The following is a 9,966-nucleotide window of genomic DNA, read 5'->3' as shown; positions in this document are numbered from 1 at the left end:
TTATTGACCTTTCAAATATTTTCATCGGTCGCCCCGTCAAGGACAAATTAGACTTCGTACGTATTTTTTTGTAAGACGCGCATTCTTATGATTTTTGATGTGAAACATCTATAGCCGCACGTAAAACCGATTTCTGGCGTGGCGACGCGTCGCCACGATATATGATGGTATATATATACAGTCTATATGCAGTAGTGTGTACGGTGTGGCGACGCGTCGCCATGCGCAATCGACTGTGATTCACTGATTCTCTCCCACTCGATTCGGCGTTAGGCCGTCTCTCTCGCTACACTGAGCTCGGATACCTATAGTGTATACTCCTTAATGTATACAGTTTTGTTTACTACAGTACACATAACCTGTGTTTTACTTGAAAACAAATTATTTTTTCGTAATACTTTTTTATCATTATGACATATTTAATTCCTATCACAATCTGTTCTTTTCTGCATATTGCTTTTACAAAATAATGTCGATGTTTCACATCTGCCAGGCGTCCCGTGACGGCTCACATTTTTTTTAATTGAATTATTGGAATATATCTGAACGCATTGATTCACTCATTGTCTCAGTTAACTTATTCAATTCATTCACAACTAAGCAACCTACAACAGTGTTCGGTTCAGTCATTCAATACATTCACTTACCCCATTCATTCACTCACATACCTCAATGCAATGAAATTTAAAAGTAATGTTACTTCCAAAGCTATTTTATAAAAGAATGGAATGCGAATATTATGTTTCAATAAAAAGTAAATCAATCCATTCAATATATATTTCTTTTTTGCTGTTGTTCATAATTTTAAAGCCAACTCAATACGGATTAGTAAGGACTTCAAAAAAGTCACAATATAACAAAAAATGGTCAAATGAAATGGTCATCAAAATACATGAGGTGAAAGAAATTGGTTGATGTACTTAGTTTAAAGACTGATTCTAACGCTTTGAGGAAAAGAAAGTTGTAGAAGAAGCTCTTTAGGTATCACCGTCACTTGGGTGGTCAATTGTTGGTGAAATGTCACCAACAATTGTGAGCTATGTGCACTCTTCGGTGGTTAATTGTTGGTGAAATTTCATCAACATTTGTGAGCTATGTGCACTCTTCGGTGGTTAATTGTTGGTGAAATGTCACCAACAATTGTGAGCTATGTGCACTCTTCGGTGGTTAATTGTTGGTGAAATTTCACCAACATTTGTGGGCTATGTGCACTCTTCGGTGGTTAATTGTTGGTGAAATGTCACCAACAATTGTGAGCTATGTGCACTCTTCGGTGGTTAATTGTTGGTGAAATTTCACCAACATTTGTGAGCTATGTGCACTCTTCGGTGGTTAATTGTTGGTGAAATGTCACCAAAATTTGTGAGCTATGTGCACTCTTCGGTGGTTAATTGTTGGTGAAATGTCACCAAAATTTGTGAGCTATGTGCACTCTTCGGTGGTTAATTGTTGGTGAAATTTCACCAACATTTGTGCAGCTGCTCCCATAACGCGTGACAGTAGTGACGTTTTCTTGTGGTCAGAGAGAAGGATAGCTGCTAACAGAATGGAATAGAAATACCTGTCCAACTATTAAGTTCAGATTTAGTAATTTAACTATTATCTTGTTGAAATAAAGTTCATTTTAGCCTGATTTAATGATTTAGTTCTTAAAACTAAGGCTGTATTATCCAGTTACGTGTCGCGATCCCAATGGAAATATTGGTCTGGTCTCAAGTTATATCTGAAAGCGTTGTGTGAAATAAATAAAAGTATCGATGAATTTAATAGCAATCGCTTTTATCTTTAAAACGTACGGTATTAATTATCTTGTGACAACCATAATTGTTCAAATATATAGTGAAATATATATTTTGTATATAGATAGGTCTGTAAAAGGACCATATATTTAAATTTGTATAAATACTTCGTTGTTCGTACGTACACACATATATATTATTATGTTTACACTACTTACTTGTTTTCTAGTCTAGACGTTCTATATTTTTTAAGAGACTTGACTGTTTTGAGTATGAGATGTTTATGTAAACTTTTAAAATTGCATAATTATGTAATTAATGCAATAAGAATGAAGGTGCCTTCTTCAAGGAAAACCAGTACAAGCCGATCGCATTAGCTTTAGTAAAATTCTGGACGTTTCTATGTAGGTACAGAAGCTGATGTTCTATATCCTTAGAATAGGATTTAAAATTATTGATAATTAAAATTACATATCGTGTTGGTAATGTGAAATTTTGTTCGCCCGAAATCGTACAACCCAAGAGGGTTAATAAGTGCTTTGTCGGCTGGCAATCATAAATTATTATCGTAACAAGATTTATGAATTATTCAAGAAAATATCATTTGTAAAGATAAGTGTTTTATAATGTGTAATGCTGGTCCGCCTAGTGCTTGGCGATTCTACAGTAACATTTTTGGATTGGGTGCACTATGTTAAATTTTATGTTGAAAATCAGTGATTCTCAAACTTTCTTTTTTTGTACACTTAACGATTTCAAAATGTGAAGGTACACAAAGAAAACGAATAAGGTTAAAAGTTGTTAACTTACCTATATTACTGTTACGCGCTGGGGTTTGGGATAAATAAAATTTCTCCCGAATTACCAATTATAAATGGTACAAATATTAACACTTAGAACACTCACAGAACACTTTACACTTCGTAATTCTCTTCTTCCGCTTCGCTTCAAGAAGTTTCTATTACTAACTGACTGCGTGCCATCTCTACAACGTTTTTATAATCGAAACCACATCCCTGGAATTATCGAGAACATTCCTCACAAGTCGAGTATTTTCGACTTGCGTTCCCGCCATTTGATAATAGACGGCGCTGAATTTCTTGAGCGTTCTCGACTTTACTAGTTCTTTTGATATTCGTTTCTGCTATTTGACGACAGATGACGTTGCTCTCACTGGCGTAACATTGCATACACTTTGTAAAACAGTTTATGAACATAATTTTAAATGTAAAATTAAATAATATATACTACAAAAATAATCGTAGCCTGTACCGTACCTATATGTATATGATAAGATTACCTTTGATTAGAAACACAACTTTCAACAAATTCGCTGCGTATTTAATTATTATTAGAAATTATTATTATTAGAAAAGAAAAACAATAACAACTTAAAGTTACATTAACAAATTAAGTGAGAATATCTTCAATTTAGTCGAAGTCAAGTAGATACGCACTATTAAGGATTACTCGATAATCACTAGTCAGATGTTGATAAAATTCAAATGTCACCTCATACATTACGAAACAACACCTTTCGAATAGTAATTATAAAAAAATGGTTCACCTAGAAATAAACTATGAATAGAAATGAGGTAAAACAAAAAAAAATACGAATTAAGAACTTCCTTTTTGAACTCGGTTAAACATTTCCGCGACACTGGTTGAGAATCACTGATCTAGACAATGCTTGTGATGTTTTCATCTCAACACTTTGTTGGCCATTTAGTACTATTGAGGAACAATTTAGGCTACAAGTATGCAGACTTTGGACACTGGACGTCTTAATATCGTGGAAATTGTTTCATTATGGGCTTCCATGTGAATGGTAATGGTAATAATTGAGATAGTATATTATAATGTGAATTACCTTCATTGAAGTTTAATTTATAGATCTATCTGTATATCGGAATCTATCATTAACAGGTTTTATTTATTTATTTTATTGCCCTCGTAGGCCCATCTGATGGTGAGTGGTTACCGTCGCCCATGGACTTTAGTAATGTGAGGGGCAGAGCCAAGCCGCTGCCTACCGTGACAAACATAAAAAACATAAATAGTGCTAACAATTAAGAAATTCCATTGTTTTACCAATAAACATAATTATGTTCTATAAGCCAAACTACAGGCTGTAAGGCAATGCTCTCTAAGCTGAAACAGCAATGTAACACATTAGCGCAGGACGATGTTGATTTGCTAAGTTAAGCAGTAATTCGTTTCGGTTTGAAGGGTGGGGTAGCAGTTGTAACTATACTGAGACCTTAGAACTTATATCTCAAGGTGGGTGTCGCATTTACGTTGTAGATGTCTATGGGCTCCAGTAACCACCTAACACCAGGTGGGCTGTGAGCTCGTCCACGACATCTAAGCAATAAAAAAAAACAATAGTTTCAGGAGACGCGTCCAGAATCTAAAGACAAGGTTGTTCGCAGAATCACAGAGGACCGCGGGGTCGTTGACCCTGCGCATCAACTAGTGTTACATTGCGTGCAACACATTAAAGCTTGAAATTTAATTTTTGTGATTCCAATAATGCTTTGTTACAAAACCTCAATTCTGTTCTGAATGCTACGCCAACCTCTTTGTATGTTATAAGGAAGCCTTTATGATTTGTTCCTATTAAATTGAGTTTTTAGTATTATATTAATATTTAATGTGAATTGCTCATTAGTTTGATAAACTTGATTTATTTAAAACATTTTAAATATATTATCTATTTATATAATAATAATTGTTAAATATAAATATTGTTTCTAAATAAAAATGGGTACAACAAATTGGATAGGAACTCGGAATTTAAAACATCATGAGGTATTAATAGAAATAAAATTGTAAACAATTTCTGATGCAGAAGATTTGAGATCATAATTTACTCTTTTGTAAATGTTTGCACGTGAATGATTGAATCCGAACTATAATTTGAGCTTTATTATTAATATAATATTTCCAAATATTCCGCATCAGGTTTATATTATTATAGTAGTGATATATTTTGTATTTGTATAAAATTATATTTATGAAACCATGTTTTATACAATTTAGATAAATAAAACTCGGAGAGTATTAAATAAGTTTTACAAAACAAGAGTCTTTGTACCGAAAACAGTCAAGTTTTTAATTAGTAAGAAATTCGCTATTGTCACGTTCGAGGGAGAGTTCTATTAATAATAATAATAATAATAATAAAATATAGTTATTAAATGCAATAATAAAGCTTAATAATGATATTGTACATTATTTTATCTCTTAGGTAAAAGGCTCAAGGTGAATGGTACTTTTGAGAATTTATTAGGCAATTTCTGTGTTCGCTGTCCACTGGAGACTAGCTGACTAGCTTTTACCTTTGTTTACTTTCAAAAAAAAATATGAAATTATCTCGTAATTGCCCTATAGGATTGAGTAGATTGAACCCTTTAGTATTAAACAAAGAAAATAATATTTATAGCTGGTACCTAGAGGGACGAGAGAGAGACGGTCTTTGGCTAGTAGTGCTATCTCTGTCGCACGCGTAACGATCGCAAGCGTGCTACTAACAGCTGTTCCCGCGTTTGAGTTAGTTCCTTTATGAAATAGGGTAACTTAGGAAATTCAGGTTAAGATTTTATGTGATTTTCAAATATTAATTATTATTGGATTTAGTATTCGTCGATATTTAAATAAATTTTGTTGAATTCCGTCGTTTTGAATATTGGAAAACAGGTAGGTGATTTAGTGTGATTGATTGGTTAATCGAATTTTTGTTATCGAATATAGTTGCCTGAGTATTGGGATACTGCTCAATTATCTTGATATATACTGGAACGGTGACTGCATGGCGGAAAATGAGAAAAATCCTGAGATGGTATTTTTGGTTATTCTCTTGGTTTAGTACCTGTGTTTAGTACCTCTATCCCACCATTTCCTCATTAATAGGTAAATGCCATTCTCATTTATGGTAAAAAAAGACGAGAGGATTTTTTTTGTCGCAATTCAAGGGTAGTTCTAATTTTGGTTACAGCACACTGCAGTACAGTTTCGATAATATGGATGACCGTGACATTGGGTGAAACACATCCTTGGTCATCGCTGACAATAAACTATTTTACAACTTACAAGACACTACATAACATTGAATCAAATTAAATCATGTTATTGTCAATGTTACAGTGAGATTTATACTTTATTGTTAATGAAGGCAAATATTTATCAAAGTACAAGTCGAGATGTTGGGATTGTGACACTAAATACAGGTTTTTCAATTTCAGGGTTTCATGTCAATTTTGCGGCTGGACGAATTTTGGGGTTTGGGGGTCTTTTGGGCTACTTGCTTTCTACTTTCTATCCCCAAACATTTCGCAATAATCAGTATTCAGTAATATGTGCTTTTGGACAAATTCCGGTGTAAAGTCACCTCGTGTTTTCGATATTGGAGACGCACACGGGCCTTTGTATTATTTAATGGACGTGTTTCAGTTCGGATCTTCTGAGCGGTTTGCGATTCTGATCCGGCAGTGGATATATCTGTGAAGTAGCTTTCTCAGCTGTTAGGGCAGTCGCAAACTCTCCGGGCCACCAGCAATCAACAAAGCACCTTTCTTTGTCTTTCGCGTTGCTTTGGGATATAAGTTGAACACCCTACGTTGTGCTTATTTAGGCGTGATTGCGATTTGTGAACTCTTGCTAGTACGGTTTTAGAACCGTATTTAATGGAATATTAATCAAAATTCCTATGTACTTGAACATTTGGGCTATCTCTTTTTGAATAAATCTGATCATTTACGTCTAAAATCGATAAATAGTCTGGGCTTTTAAGTCACCTCCAGCTTTAGTGGAGACTATAAAACGACAATTGATCGCAATATCTGTCTCATGAATGATTATTTGAATGAAATGATCATTTGGTCGCAAATGTAAACTAGCAATTTCTAATATTCAGCGCAATTATATGTGACTTACATTGAATATATAAAATATTGTATTGAGTTTTGCATTCCTACCTAAGGCAAAGTGTATACTTCTGAATAAATCATGAATTATAAATTAAAATCGACTTGAATCGTATATTTTCCACGAACTAAACGACGACAAATGATCAGGATTGATGAAACCCCTTTTATTGCGAACAATATTGAACTAGATATGAACGTTTTTGGAGACATTTACTTATTTGAGACCGTCAGCGCAAAAGTCGCCTAACCCACAATTTTTCATATTCGCGCTTATATATTACAATTTATTTAAAACATAAACAAATTTTGATGCAAAACCGGCCTACCCATAGTTTCAAACATAGATTTGTAAATATTATTTTTGCGCGTATTGTTTTTGCCTCCAAAGCAGTGTAAAAGTAAATTCAAACCTCATTATCTCCACGCGAACTATGGTTACGCTTAAGCTGCTTTTGCGCTGACGGCATCATTTGTTGTGGTCGAATCGCGATTGGCTGAAGGCCGCAACTGAAATATATCTAACGAAGTAGGCAAGTATTTTCTAGGGACCACGTACCAATTTGGTGCTGGAATTTTCAGAGAAACATCGGTTTGTCTTTTAGCCGTATAATTATTGTGGCTTCGATATTCATGATATTAAGGGAGAGTACTTTATCGAACCTGTTGTTTTCCTTCGATCAGGGATTGGTATTGAGATTGTATCGCTCTCAAAGCTTAGTTCGGCGACGAAATAATAGCTTTTCTTCAGCGTCAATTTGGTCATGCCGATAAGCTTCCCAATAATGTTAATATTCTGGCTACTACTTAAATAAATAATAGTTTAAAAAAAACTAACAAAATACGCTTTTATTGAAAACCCAACTAAAAAAATAGAAAATAAATTGAAATAAATTTGAATTAAAAATAGTGTAAGAAAAAATGGTTCTGTAAAAAATGCGTGAGGTGCTTTTCAGGATATTATCAAAATAACCCTTCTACTCATATCTGTTTATAAAATATAGCTACTGATGCATGCACCTCACCCTTTTTAATTTAAATTTATTAAAATTTATTTTCTATTTTTTAGTTGGATTTTCTATAAAAGCGTATTTTGTTAATTTTTTAAACTATTATTTATTTTTCATTTTTTAGTTGAATTTAAATTTCTTCAACTTTTTTCATTTTTTTTTTAATATTGAATTGTCAGCGGTCCTTAATAAGTATACCAAATTTCGAGTTAATCCGACGTTTTGAAGGGGTTCAAAACCGAGTTCAAAGATTCCGTTACATACTAACATAGTAATACATACGTCTGAAGCTAATAAAAGCGTATTAAAAAGGTAATGCAATAAGTCGCCGCACATGAAACGAACGAAATGGAATGTTCCATCTGGTTAATTTCGAAACTGTCGCAACAATGCAATTTAATGGTAAACCTAAAACCCAAATAGTGTAGCAGTTTTTTTAACAATTATTTAAGAACTTCGGTAAACCTTATCACCCAAATAGTTCAGTAGTTTTTTTAACTATTATTTAAGAATTTCATATGCGACCCCTTATCTTTCAAGATGTCCTCTTCAAACCTTTTGCAACTACAACCGTCTCGGAGGATAGTTTGCGTTGAAAAAATATCTAAATTTGACCCGCCTCTAAATCTCATTAACACTTAAACTCAATACGTTGGTATCGTGATTTTTTTTCTTTCGGGTCTACGTTTGTAAAGTATTAAACAGCTTTTTCATAATGAGCAAAATTTTTAAAGTACAACAATTTATCATCATTAGATTCTCAATTGTTCCTCTTCATCTTATGCGTTTAAGTCTTACAGTTTATAAAAAAAAAGATTGTATGTTGTGGCACTTAAGTCATAACGACTTGAACTTTTTTTACTGTTGTTTGTCTAACTTTAATAGAAGGAACACCCCCTATGTAATAAGCTAAAAGTAAATTTTTCACAAAAGCATTGGCGTAATATATAATATGTATTTTCGTGACAATAGCGAAGTTTCTGTTTACCTTTATTGTCTTTTGTTGTCGACTTATCAAGACAAAGTTCTGTACAAGTTAATTAAATATTTTTTTTAGGTATTTTTGTACGCTGAGCCCAAAAATAATTTCCACGATAAAATAATAAGTTCACTTTAGTAAATATCCAAAGGTCGAGCGAAAATATGAAGAGCATCAGAAAAAATACTGGAAAACTTACCGATTGTGTCCTTATTGACGGTGAAGTAGACCGGGATGCGAAACAGCAGTACGCCGTATTGTTGAAAGCAAATTTCCAGCGCCAAATGGGGCCTAAGAATTCTGTTACAACTGAAGTCGAAGATATAAAACTGTTTCTAAAACCAGTAGGGTCGCACGAAGCAAAATGCTGGCTTCTTAAAGCATGACAGTAAATGTATCGATCATCATTATCATCCGAGTCACTAAAGGCGCAGGTGGGCCATAGGCCTTAGTCCAGTAAACTTCTACAGTCCGATTTATGACTTCCCCTCCAAACGAATCCAATCTACACAAATGTGAATGTAAAGATGCATTTGGGGGGGGGTAAGCGAATGGATAAGGTGAGGAAGTGTATAATAGAGGAAGTGTCGTAGTAGCCCGAGAACTGATGAAATTAAAATTAAAGACGTGAAGAGAAATGTTACAAGAAGATAGATGAATTAACCTGTGGATGGAAGTGAGCCAAGAGGAAGGCATTACAAACACATGTATGAGTGAATTGTGTCTATAAGGCACATGAATATAATGAAAATGAACGTGAGTGTGATTGTCCCCGACCACGACAACTAAATTATTTAAGACGCCGGTAATAGTAAAGCCTAGATTTTTTTTTTTTTTAGATTAAAGGGAAAAAATATTTTTAAATAGGAGTAATAAGACATACGGTGCCGACATCTGAAAAAAAAGAAACGGTGTAAGACGGTAATCGGTTTCTATAATGCGAATAGAATAAATCTTACAAATCTTACAATAGCCTGAAGCGCACCAACGCAAATTTGCAAGAAATCTATACGAGCACTGGACGAAAAGATTTGGACTCAATCAGTCCAGTAAAAACAAGAGGCTATTTCAGCTTCGCCTTGACGTGTAAGTGAGCTCACGGGGCTCAAACCGGGAGTGTCGCTAACGGCCCTAGCAAGAGCAGCGCTTCGTAGAATCTACCACCTGATCGACAACGCTACCCACTGAAAAATCCGTCGAGAAACTCAGTTGGCTGTGTCTATGGGTTAATTTACTCGTCGAGCCCTTCGTCGCAAGCGACGGGTTCGGCGAGGACGGTGACCGGTGCTTGAGATGCCTATAAGCACCGTTAA

This window comes from Bombyx mori, chromosome 28, assembly GCF_030269925.1.
Source record: "Bombyx mori chromosome 28, ASM3026992v2".
NCBI lineage: Eukaryota > Metazoa > Arthropoda > Insecta > Lepidoptera > Bombycidae > Bombyx > Bombyx mori.
The sequence above is the reverse complement of the archived record's forward strand: the minus strand, read 5'-3'. Positions refer to the sequence as shown.